Below are 13,943 nucleotides of genomic sequence, written 5' to 3'. Positions count from 1 at the left end.
TTATTTATAAAAAAATAAAAACCATTTTTTCGAAATTTTTCATGGCTATACCCCTTTCGATTTTCGACCAAAAAAAAAAAAATTTTTTTCTTGGGTTTTTTTTGTGAAAATTACAAGTTTAGAGCTAAAACTAAAATTTGTCATAAATTATTTTAAGAAAAAAAATTATACCGTGGGAAAAAACCAGTTTTCTTTTGTTTTTCCCACATTTTTACTTATATCTCGGCTTCTATAGCTTCGATTCAATTTATTTATGGTTTTTTTATTTCTTATTCTTCTCCTCTCAATTCTTTTGATATTTTATTACTATTACATTTTAAAATAAAAAGAAAAATTAAAACAAATCGACGTAAAATCCCGTTTGTTCTATTTCAATAAATAGACCCTTATGGGAACTTCTCTCTGAATTTGGTATTTATGGTTTATTTAGGATACAATAAATTATGACAGATAACTGACATTTAAGTTTCAGCCTAGGTCACGTGACTACCGTAACTTTTTTGCTATTGGTCCGATTCTGTTGGAATTTGGTACTCAGGCTTAATTTAGAATACAATTAATATATTTTGACAGATATTTGAAATATAAGACAGTATATCGACACACAACGCGACTATATAACAAATTATGGTTCTTTGAAGCATGATACCCCAACCACTGGTCATCTCTTTCCTTGGCATATAAACGTTGGTACACCTGATAATTTTTGTTTTGTTTTAAGAAATCCTCTAAGGCCCATCACAGGACTTAGAGGTTCCAAACTGGTCCCCACGGACCAAAAGTATAGGAGCGAAGCGACTATACTTGTTATATAGGAGCGTCTGCGACTATATTATGCACGCGACCTCGGGTCCGAAAAATCGTGTTTTTTTGGAAATAAAAATTCATATCTTTGGCTGTATGGCTAGCGAAACGATGAAATTTGGCATAGGGTCTCTCAATACATTGGGAATGATGGATCCGTAAAGGAATTTTTTTTACGGTACCACCAAACGGAGCGGTACTGTCTCAAAGTCAAAAATTCGTAAAAAAACGGGTCAAAATTCATTTTTGCACGAGATCTCAATTTTAACGCTGTCAAAAAAATTGAAATTTTTAGGCATAAAAGACTTTATAGTAATTCATGTCTGTATACTTTTTGGGCCCGATCGGTATACAGGGTGAGTTGTTATAAGCGAACAAAAGTGACTAAAAAAAAAATTCAAACTTCTCCAGAGGCTAAAAAAAAATTTTTATAAAAAAATTGTTTCGGCGAAAAGACTTTATTTTATAAGAGATTTGACATACTTGGAGCTTTTTTTTGTAAAAAATTTATTTTACGAGTTCTGGCATTTTCAGTTTTTTGGGATTTTCCGCCAAACGATACTTATTTTGGGAAATTTTTTTTTTTCAAAAAATAACTTCATCCTTTACCTTTCATATGGCATATAACCGAAATTTTTGGGAACCATACAGGGCGAGCAATAATGAACTTTACCCATGAAGGTCCGACCCGAAAATCACATTTTATTTAATAACTTTTTAGTGGTTGCACCTGGACAATTTATATTCTCAGGGATTAAATACTTTAATAACCCCATTATTTGTGTAAAATTACAATCTTCCAACTTTAATAGGTTCTGAGCAATTCGAATTTTCGCGTTTAATTCATTTGCCGCGTCCCTGTAAATGGTGAAAAGATGAAACAACATCTAAAGGATCCGAAATTTTGTTTTACAACACATACTAAAATTTCAGGGTTCCAGCGATAGTACAAGTACCCGAAAAATGCGATTTTATGAAAAAAGTCCATTTTTTTGCGTTTTTGCAGGTAATTGGAGGTGTCAACCTAAACTCTGATGAAATGGCTAGTGGGAACAATACTTTGACGCATTGTGGTTACAAATTTTTTGCTCGTGACAGGTGGCCGGGACTTGGTTTGGTTTTTTGTAAAATTATGAATGAAAATGAACCGGAAACGATCAGGGAAAGGAAGCACCGAATCAGAAAATGAATGGGCTTTCCGAATCTGTGCATATCAATTGGGGAAATTGTGTATTGCGGCCAGGAAAATTCGGCAAACATTTTGACGTCTTCGAAAAATGCCGTTTTTTTGAAATGTCAGTGGTTTTATACCGGGGTGAGACGAAATGAAATTTGCCCTATTATTTTATTAAAATTATTCGAATATATACACGGGTCAGTCGTAATGATCTATTTAATTTAAAATAAAAATTTAGATATTTTGTGAGTTTTTACTATTTAGTTTATTATTAATATATGTTAATAATTCTTAAAGATTGCTTTTGGGATATAAATAAAAATTTTTTGAAATTATTGATTTTTAAGGTTAGTCGAGTGTCATAACTTTTTTGGTATTGGTGCGATTTGGTTGAAATTTGGTACCTAGTACCTATTTCGGATAAGATTAAGAAATTTTAACAGATATTTGACATGACTATGTTTTAAGGTCACGTGACTACCTTAACTTTCTTCCTATTTGTCCGATTTGATTGAAATTTTGTATTTGGGGTTTATTTAGGATGCAATTATTAATTTTTCACAGATATTTGACATTTGACTTCCAGGTCACGTGACTATTGTAACTTTTTTGCTATTGGTCTGATTGGGTTCAAATTTTGTATTTGGGGTTTATTTAGGATGCAATTATTAATTTTTGACAGATACTTGACATTTCACTTCCGGGTCACGTGACTATTGTAACTTTTTTGCTATGAGTCCGATTGGCTTCAAATTTGGTATTTATGCTTTATTTAGGATACAATTAATAAATTTTAACAGATAATTGTCAAATTATATTTTAAAGTCACGTGACTTTGATAATTCTTTTGCTATTGATCCGATTGGGTTGAAATTTAGTATTTAGGCTTTATTTGGGATGCAAGTATTAAATTTTGCCAGAAATTTGACAGATTGAATTTTAAAGTCACGTGACTTCCATAACTTTTTTGCTATTGATCCGATTGGGTTCAAATTTGGAATTTGGGATTTATTTAGGATGCAAGTGTTGATCTTTTACAAAATTTTAAAATATTGAGTTCTAGGGTCACGTGACTATCAAAATTTCCTATTTGATTAAAATCTGCTATTAGATGATATGTATATATTTATAGATAATATTTTGTATTACCCTATTCCTTTTATCTTAATTAGTTAAATTATTTGTTAAATTTGCCATTCAAAAAAAAAATTAAAAAATCATCTGTTCGAATACATAGGCTTTAAAGGGAACTTATCTTCTTTCATAATATTGTAGCATTATTATAGATTTTGAAAAATTTTGTCATTAAGCTTTTTCATTACTTTTTAAATAATCTTTAGCTAGAAAAAAGAAATTTTGAATTTGGAGCATGTTTTGAAAAATTTTCATTTTGGGACGGATTTTGTTTGAAAATCGATAAATGCAAATAAATAGATTTTCTGTTCATTTTACAGTCAAATCGATAATAACCTTTTTGAAAGGTATCCTGAAGTAGTACGAGATAGAAAAATAAAAAATTGAAATTTGTCCATAATGCTCTTGATAATTCGATATTTATGATTAATAGTTTTTTACAATTTTCTCCGAATCTGTGATAGCTATAATCAATTAGTTTTAACATTCGAATACCTTGTAATATTCCTGAGAACTTTTATTTAAGACAAAAAGTTGTCAGAGTTATAGTTTATTTAGAAAAAAATAAAAACCGTTTTTTCGACATTTTTCATGGCTATACCCCTTTCGATTTTGGAGCAAAAAAAAATTTTTTTTTCTTGGGTTTTTTTTACTGGAAATTGACAACTTAGGGCTTACATTATAATTTGTCGGTTATCATTTTAAGAAAAAAAATGCTACCGTGGGAAACAACGAGTTTTCTTGTTTTTTTTTTTCACATTTTTACTAATATCTCGACTTCTATAGCTTCGATTCAATTCGTTGATGGTTTCTATTATTCCTTATTCTTCTCCTGTTAGTTCTTTTTATATTTTATTACAATTGCCTTTTGAAATAAAACTGAAAAATTAAAAAAATCGACGTAAAAACCCGGTTGTGTTATCCCTATACATAGGCTCTTATGGGACCTTATTTTTTCCTTTATATTATGGCACTCGTATAAATCGTGGAAAATTTTGTCATAAAGCTTTTTCGTTAGTTTTTGAATGGTTTTTAACCAGAAGAAAGAAATTTTCAATTTGGAGCATATTTTGAAAAAATGCTTATTTTGAGCCCGGATTTTGCTTCAAAATTGAAAAATGCAAAGAAATAGGTTTTCCGTTTATTTTAGAGCCAAATCGATAATAACCTTTTTGAAAGGTACTTAAAAGTAGTATAGGATAGATAAATAAAAAATTAAAATTTTTCCATAGGACCCTTGATAATTCGATATTTTTGTTTCATGGTTTTTCTTTATTTTCTCCGATTTTATGATAGCTAGAACCGATTCGTTTTAACGTACGGATACCTCGTAATATTTCTCATAACTTTTATAAAAGACAAAATGTTGTTAGTCTTATAGTTTATTTAAAAAAAAATAAATACCGTTTTTTCGAAATTTTTTATGGCCGTACCCCTTTCGATTTTGGAGCAAAAAAAATTTTTTTTTTCTTCGGTTTTTTTACTTGAAATTGCCAACTTAGGGCTTACATTATAATTTGTCAATAATTATTTTAAGAAAAAAAAATAATACCGTGGGAAAAAACCAGTTTTCTTTTGTTTTTTCCCACATTTTTACTAATATCTCGGCTTCTATAGCTTCGATTCAATTCATTGATGGTTTCTTTTATTTCTTATTCTCCTCCTCTCAATTCTTTTAATATTTTATTACTATTACATTTCAAAATAAAAAGAAAAATTAAAACAAATCGACGGAAAATCCCGTTTGTTCTATTTCAATAAATAGACCCTTATGGGAACTTCTCTCTGAATTTGGTATTTATGGTTTATTAAGGATACAACTAATAAATTATGACAGATAACTGACATTTAAGTTTCAGCCTAGGTCACGTGACTACCGTAACTTTTTCGCTATTGGTCCGATTCCGTTCGAATTTGGTATTCAGGCTTTTTTTAGAATACAATTAATATACTTCGACAGATATTTGAAATATAAGACAGTATATTGACACACAACGCGACTATATAACAAATTATGGTTCTTTGAAGCATGATACCCCAACAACTGGTCCTCTCTTTCCTCGGCAGGTAAACGTTAGCCTCCCCGACTCACCTAAGTACACCTGATAATTTTTGATTTTTTTTTAGAATTCCTTTATAGCCCTTCACAGACAAGACCTAAAGGTTCCAAACTGGTCCCCACGGACCAAAAGTATAGGAGCGAAGCGACTATACTTGTTATATAGTCGCAGACTATATTATGCACGCGAGGTCGGGCCCGAAAAATCGTGTTTTTTTGGAAATAAAAATTCATATCTTTGGCTGTATGGCCAGTGAAACGATGAAATTTGGCATAGGGTCTCTCAATACATTGGGAATGATGGATCCGTAAACAAATTTTTTTTCCGGTACCACCAAACGGAGCGGTACTGTCTCAAAGTCAAAAATTCGTAAAAAAACCGGTCAAAATTCATTTTTGCACGAGATCTCAATTTTAACGCTGTCAAAAAAATTGAAATTTTTAGGCATAAAAGACTTTATAGTAATTCATGTCTGTATACTTTTTGGGCCCGATCGGTGTACAGGGTGAGTTGTTATAAGCGAACAAAAGTGACTAAAAAAAAAATTCAAACTTCTCCAGAGGCTAAAAAAAAATTTTTATAAAAAAAGTGTTTCGGCGAAAAGACTTCGTTTTATAAGAGATTTGACATACTTGGAGCTTTTTTTTGTAAAAAAATTATTTTACGAGTTCTGGCATTTTCAGTTTTTTGGGATTTTCCGCCAAACGATACTTATTTTGGGAAAAATTTTTTTTTCAAAAAATAACTTCATCCTTTACCTTTCATATGCCATATAATCGAAATTTTTGGGAACCATACAGGGCGAGCAATAATGAACCTTACCCATGAAGGTCCGACCCGAAAATCACATTTTATTTAATAACTTTTTCGTAGTGGCATCTGGACCATTTATATTCTCAGGCATTAAATACTTTAATAACCCCAGTATTTGTGTAAAATTACAATCTTCCAACTTTAATAGGTTCTGAGCAATTCGAATTTTTGCGTTTAATTCATTTGCCGCGTCCCTGTACATGGTGAAAGGATCAAACAACATCTAAAGGATCCGAAATTTTGTTTTACAATACATACTAAAATTTCAGGGTTCCAGCGATAGTACAAGTACCCGAAAAATGCGATTTTATGAAAAAAGTCCATTTTTTTGCGTTTTTGCAGGTAATTGGAGGTGTCAACCTAAACTCTGATGAAATGGCTAGTGGGAACAATACTTTGACGCATGGTGGATACAAATTTTTTGCTCGTGACAGGTGGCCGGGACTTGGTCGGGTTTTTTGTAAAATTATGAATGAAAATGAACCGGAAACGATCAGGGAAAGGAAGCACCGAATCAGAAAATGAATGGGCTTTCCGAATCTGTGCATATCAATTGGGGAAATTGTGTATTGCGGCCAGGAAAATTCGGCAAACATTTTGACGTCTTCGAAAAATGCCGTTTTTTTGAAAAGTCAGTGGTTTCATACCGGGGTGAGACGAAATGAAATTTGCCCGATTATTTTATTAAAATTATTCGAATATATACACGGGTCAGTCGTAATGATCTATTTAATTTAAAATAAAAATTTAGATATTAGGTGAGTTTTTACTATTTAGTTTATTATTAATAAATGTTAATAATTCTTAAACATTGCTTTTGGGTTATAAATAAAATTTTTTTGAAATTATTGATTTTTAAGGTTAGTCGAGTATCATAACTTTTTTGGTATTGGTGCGATTTGGTTGAAATTTGGTACCTAGTACCTATTTCGGATAAGATTAATAAATTTTTACAGATATTTGACATGACTATGTTTTAAGGTCACGTGACTACCTTAACTTTCTTCCTATTTGTCCGATTTGATTGAAATTTGGTATTTGGGGTTTATTTAGGATGCAATTATTAATTTTTCACAGATATTTGACATTTGACTTCCAGGTCACGTGACTATTGTAACTTTTTTGCTATTGGTCTGATTGGGTTCAAATTTGGTATTTGGGCTTTATTTAGGATGCAATTATTAATTTTTGACAGATATTTGACATTTTACTTCCGGGTCACGTGACTATTGTAACTTTTTTGCTATGAGTCCGATTGGGTTTAAATTTGGTATTTATGCTTTATTTAGGATACAATTAATAAATTTTAACAGATAATTGACAAATTATATTTTAAAGTCACGTGACTTTCATAATTCTTTTGCTATTGATCCGATTGGGTTGAAATTTAGTATTTGGGCTTTATTTAGGATGCAAGTAATAAATTTTGCCAGAAATTTGACATATTGAATTTTAAAGTCACGTGACTTCCATAACTTTTTTGCTATTGATCCGATTGGGTTCAAATTTGGTATTTGGGGTTTATTTAGGATGCAATTGTTGATTTTTTACAAAATTTTAAAATATTGAGTTCTAGGGTCACGTGACTATCAAAATTTCCTATTTGATTGAAATCTGCTATTAGATGATATGTATATATTTATAGATAATATTTTGTATTACCCTATTCCTTTTATCTTAATTAGTTAAATTATTTCGTAAATTTGCCTTAAAAAAAAATTAAAATATCATCGGTTCGAATACATAGGCTTTAAAGGGAACTTATCTTCTTTCGTAATATTGTAGCATTATTATAGATTTTCAAAAATTTTGTCATAAAGCTTTTTCATTACTTTTGGAATGGTCTTTAGTCAGAAAAAAGAAATTTTGAATTTGGAGCATGTTTTGAAAAATTTTCATTTTGGGCCGGATTTTGTTTGAAAATCGATAAATGCAAATAAATAGGTTTTCTGTTCATTTTAGAGTCAAATCGATAATAACCTTTTTGAAAGGTATCCTGAAGTAATACAAGATAGAAAAATAAAAAGTTGAAATTTTTCCATAGGGCTCTTGATAATTCGATATTTATGATTATTAGTTTTTTACAATTTTCTCCGAATCTGTGATAGCTATAATCAATTAGTTTTAGCATTCGAATACCTCGTAACATTCCCTAGAACTTTTGTTTAAGTCAAAAAGTTGTCAGAGTTATAGTTTATTTAGAAAAAAATAAAAACCATTTTTTCACAATTTTTCATGCCTATACCCCTTTCGATTTTGAAGCAAAAAAAATTTTTTTTTTCTTGGGTTTTTTTTACTTGAAATTGCCATCATAGGGCTTACATTATGATTTGTCGATTATAATTTTAACAAAAAAAAATGGTACCGTGGGAAAAAACGAGCTTCCTTTTATTTTTTTTCACATTTTTACTAATATCTCGGCTTCTATAGCTTCGATTCAATTCGTTGATGGTTTCTATTATTCCTTATTCTTCTCCTGTTAGTTCTTTTTATATTTTATTACAATTGCCTTTCGAAATAAAACTGAAAAATTAAAAAAATCGACGTAAAAACCCGGTTGTGTTATCCCTATACATAGGCTCTTATGGGACCTTATTTTTTCCTTTATATTATGGCACTCGTATAAATCGTGGAAAATTTTGTCATAAAGCTTTTTCGTTAGTTTTTGAATGGTTTTTAACCAAAAAAAAGAAATTTTAAATTCGGAGCATATTTTGAAAAAATGCTTATTTTGAGCCCGGATTTTGCTTCAAAATCGAAAAATGCAAAGAAATAGGTTTTCCGTTTATTTTAGAGTCAAATCGATAATAACCTTTTTGAAAGGTACTTAAAAGTAGTACAGGATAGATAAATAAAAAATTAAAAGTTTTCCATAGGACCCTTGATAATTCGATATTTATGTTTCATGGTTTTTCTTTATTTTCTCCGATTTTATGATAGCTAGAACCGATTCGTTTTAACGTACGGATACCTCGTAATATTTCTCATAACTTTTATAAAAGACAAAATGTTGTTAGTCTTATAGTTTATTTAAAAAAAAATAAATACCGTTTTTTCGAAATTTTTTATGGCCGTACCCCTTTCGATTTTGGAGCAAAAAAAATTTTTTTTTTTCTTGGGTTTTTTTACTTGAAATTGCCAACTTAGGGCTTACATTATAATTTGTCAATAATTATTTTAAGAAAAAAAAATTATACCGTGGGAAAAAACCAGTTTTCTTTTGTTTTTTCCCACATTTTTACTAATATCTCGGCTTCTATAGCTTCGATTCAATTCATTGATGGTTTCTTTTATTTCTTATTCTCCTCAATTCTTTTGATATTTTATTACTATTACATTTCAAAATAAAAAGAAAAATTAAAACAAATCGACGTAAAATCCTGTTTGTTCTATTTCAATAAATAGACCCTTATGGGAACTTCTCTCTGAATTTGGTATTTATGGTTTATTTAGGATACAACTAATAAATTATGACAGATAACTGACATTTGAGTTTCAGCCCAGGTCACGTGACTACCGTAACTTTTTTGCTATTGGTCCGATTCTGTTGTAATTTGGTATTCAGGCTTTATTTAGGATACAATTAATATATTTTAACAGATATTTGAAATATAAGACAGTATATTGACACACAACGCGACTATATAACAAATTATGGTTCTTTGAAGCATGATACCCCAACCACTGGTCATCTCTTTCCTTGGCATATAAACGTTGGTACAGCTGATAATTTTTGTTTTTTTTTTAAGAATTCCTTTATAGCCCTTCACAGACAAGACCTAAAGGTTCCAAACTGGTCCCCACGGACCAAAAGTATAGGAGCGAAGCGACTATACTTGTTATATAGTCGCAGACTATATTATGCACGCGAGGTCGGGCCCGAAAAATCGTGTTTTTTTGGAAATAAAAATTCATATCTTTGGCTGTATGGTTAGCGAAACGATGAAATTTGGCATAGGGTCTCTCAATACATTGAGAATGATGGATCCGTAAACGATTTTTTTTTCCGGTACCACCAAACGGAGCGGTACTGTCTCAAAGTCAAAAATTCGTAAAAAAACGGGTCAAATTCCTTTCAGACGCGAGAACTCAAATAAAAAGCCTTTAAAAAACTTTAAATTTTTAAGACATAAGGGTCGGTGGGGGCTTAAGAACTGTATACTTTTTGGGCCAGATCGGTATACAGGGTGAGTTGTTATAAGCGAACAAAAGTGACTAAAAAAAAAATTCAAACTTCTCCAGAGGCTAAAAAAAAATTTTTATAAAAAAAGTGTTTCGGCGAAAAGACTTCGTTTTATAAGAGATTTGACATACTTGGAGCTTTTTTTTGTAAAAAATTTATTTTACGAGTTCTGGCATTTTCAGTTTTTTAGGATTTTCCGCCAAACGATACTTATTTTGGGAAAATTTTTTTTTTCAAAAAATAACTTCATCCTTTACCTTTTATATGCCATATAACCGAAATTTTTGGGAACCATACAGGGTGAGCAATAATGAACTTTACCCATGAAGGTCCGACCCGAAAATCACATTTTATTTAATAACTTTTTAGTGGTTGCACCTGGACAATTTATATTCTCAGGCATTAAATACTTTAATAACCCCATTATTTGTGTAAAATTACAATCTTCCAACTTTAATAGGTTCTGAGCAATTCGAATTTTCGCGTTTAATTCATTTGCCGCGTCCCTGTACATGGTGAAAAGATCAGACATCGTCTAAAAGATCCGAAATTTTGTTTTACAACACATACTAAAATTTCAGGGTTCCAGCGATAGTACAAGTACCCGAAAAATGCGATTTTATGAAAAAAGTCCATTTTTTTGCGTTTTTGCAGGTAATTGGAGGTGTCAACCTAAACTCTGATGAAATGGCTAGTGGGAACAATACTTTGACGCATTGTGGTTACAAATTTTTTGCTCGTAACAGGTGGCCGGGACTTGGTTGGGTTTTTTGTAAAATTATGAATGAAAATGAACCGGAAACGATCAGGGAAAGGAAGCACCGAATCAGAAAATGAATGGGCTTTCCGAATCTGTGCATATCAATTGGGGAAATTGTGTATTGCGGCCAGGAAAATTCGGCAAACATTTTGACGTCTTCGAAAAATGCCGTTTTTTTGAAAAGTCAGTGGTTTATACCGGGGTGAGACGAAATGAAATTTGCCCGATTATTTTATTAAAATTATTCGAATATATACACGGGTCAGTCGTAATGATCTATTTAATTTAAAATAAAAATTTAGATATTAGGTGAGCTTTTACTATTTAGTTTATTATTAATAAATGTTAATAATTCTTAAACATTGCTTTTGGGTTATAAATAAAAAATTTTTGAAATTATTGATTTTTAAGGTTAGTCGAGTATCATAACTTTTTTGGTATTGGTGCGATTTGGTTGAAATTTGGTACCTAGTACCTATTTCGGATAAGATTAAGAAATTTTTACAGATATTTGACATGACTATGTTTTAGGGTCACGTGACTACCTTAACTTTCTTCCTATTTGTCCGATTTGAATGAAATTTGGTATTTGGGGTTTATTTAGGATGCAATTATTAATTTTTCATAGATATTTGACATTTGACTTCCAGGTCACGTGACTATCGTAACTTTTTTGCTATTGGTCTGATTGGGTTCAAATTTGGTATTTGGGCTTTATTTAGGATGCAATTATTAATTTTTGACAGATATTTGACATTTGACTTCCGGGTCACGTGACTATTGTAACTTTTTTGCTATGAGTCCGATTGGGTTCAAATTTGGTATTTATGCTTTATTTAGGACACAATTAATAAATTTTAACAGATAATTGTCAAATTATATTTTAAAGTCACGTGACTTTGATAATTCTTTTGCTATTGATCCGATTGGGTTGAAATTTGGTATTTAGAGTTTTATTAGGATGCCATTATTGAATTTTTACAAATTTTTAAAATATTGCGTTTTTAAGTCACGTGACTATCAAAATTTCTTTCGTATTCGTCCGATTTGATTGAAATTTCCTATTAGATTATATGTATATATTTATAGATAATATTTTGTAGTACCCTATTGCTTTTAACTTAATTGTTTCTTAGATTTGCCTTTGAAAAACAAATTAAAAAATCATCGGTTGGATATGCTTTAAAGGGAACTTATCTTCTTTCATAATATTGTAGCATTATTATAGATTTTGAAAATTTTTGTCATTAAGCTTTTTCATTCCTTTTTGAATGGTCTTTAGCCAGAAAAAAGAAATTTGGAATTTGGAGCATGTTTTGAAAAAATTTTAATTTTGGGCCCGGTTTTGTTCGAAAATCGATAAATGCAAATAAATAGGTTTTCTGTTCATTTTAGAGTCAAATCGATAATAACCTTTTTGAAAGGTATCCTGAAGTAGTACCTGATAGAAAAATAAAAAAATGAAATTTTTTCATAGGGCTCTTGATAATTCGATATTTATGAATTATAGTTTTTTACAATTTTCTCCGAATCTGTGATAGCTATAATCAATTAGTTTTTAAATTCGAATACCTCGTAATATTCCCTAGAACTTTTGTTTAAGGCAAAAAGTTGTTAGAGTTATAGTTTAGTTAGAAAAAAATAAAAACCATTTTTTCACAATTTTTCATGGCTATACCCCTTTCGATTTTGGAGCAAAAAAAAAAATTTTTTTTCTTGGGTTTTTTTTACTGGAAATTGCCAACTTAGGGCTTGCATTATAATTTGTCAATTATCATTTTAAGAAAAAAAATGGTACCGTGGAAAAAAAACGAGTTTTCTTTTATTTTTTTTCACATTTTTACTAATATCTCGACTTCTATAGCTTCGATTCGATTCGTTGATGGTTTCTTTTATTTCTTATTCTCCTCCTGTCAATTCTTTTGATATTTTATTACTATTATATTTCAAAACAAAAAGGAAAATTAAAACAAATCGACGTAAAATCCCTGTTTGTTCTATTTCAATAAATAGACCCTTATGGGAACTTCTCTCTGAATTTGGTATTTATGGTTTCTTTAGGATACAAGGAATAAATTATGACAGATAACTGACATTTGAGTCAGCCTAGGTCACATGACTACCGTAACTTTTTAGCTATTGGTCCGATTCTGCTCGAATTTGGTATTCAGGCTTTATTTAGGATACAATTAATATATTTTGAGAGATATTTGAAATATAAGACAGTATATTGACACACAACGCGACTATATAACAAATTATGGTTCTTTGAAGCATGATACCCCAACCACTGGTCATCTCTTTCCTTGGCATATAAACGTTGGTACAGCTGATAATTTTTGTTTTTTTTTTAAGAATTCCTTTATAGCCCTTCACAGACAAGACCTAAAGGTTCCAAACTGTTCCCCACGGACCAAAAGTATAGGAGCGAAGCGACTATACTTGTTATATAGGAGCGTCTGCGACTATATTATGCACGCGGGCCCGGGTCCGAAAAATCGTGTTTTTTTGGAAATAAAAATTCATATCTTTGGCTGTATGGTTAGCGAAACGATGAAATTTGGCATAGGGTCTCTCAATACATTGAGAATGATGGATCCGTAAACAATTTTTTTTTCCGGTACCACCAAACGGAGCGGTACTGTCTCAAAGTCAAAAATTCGTAAAAAAATGGGTCAAAATTCATTTTTGCACGAGATCTCAATTTTAACGCTGTCAAAAAAATTGAAATTTTTAGGCATAAAAGACTTTATAGTAATTCATGTCTGTATACTTTTTGGGCCCGATCGGTATACAGGGTGAGTTGTTATAAGCGAACAAAAGTGACTAAAAAAAAAATTCAAACTTCTCCAGAGGCTAAAAAAAAATTTTTATAAAAAAAGTGTTTCGGCGAAAAGACTTCGTTTTATAAGAGATTTAACATACTTGGAGCTTTTTTTTGTAAAAAATTTATTTTACGAGTTCTGGCATTTTCAGTTTTTTGGAATTTTCCGCCAAACGATACTTATTTTG

General features: G+C 30.6%; 1 long non-coding RNA gene across 1 annotated transcript in view; it reads left to right on the top strand.

Annotated features, from left to right (window-relative positions):
• The first annotated feature begins 358 nt into the window (after positions 1-358).
• Positions 359-13,943, top strand: part of LOC126743526 (uncharacterized) — a 33,485-nt gene continuing 19,900 nt past the window's right edge. Inside the window, exons 1-2 of the long non-coding RNA XR_007662915.1 lie at positions 359-1,485; positions 6,006-6,969. This is a non-coding gene — a long non-coding RNA (uncharacterized LOC126743526). The remainder of the gene's footprint in view (positions 1,486-6,005; positions 6,970-13,943) is intronic.

The sequence above is a fragment of the Anthonomus grandis genome, chromosome 13 (genome assembly GCF_022605725.1).
Source record: "Anthonomus grandis grandis chromosome 13, icAntGran1.3, whole genome shotgun sequence".
Classification (NCBI taxonomy): domain Eukaryota; kingdom Metazoa; phylum Arthropoda; class Insecta; order Coleoptera; family Curculionidae; genus Anthonomus; species Anthonomus grandis.
The sequence above is the reverse complement of the archived record's forward strand: the minus strand, read 5'-3'. Positions and strand labels throughout refer to the sequence as shown.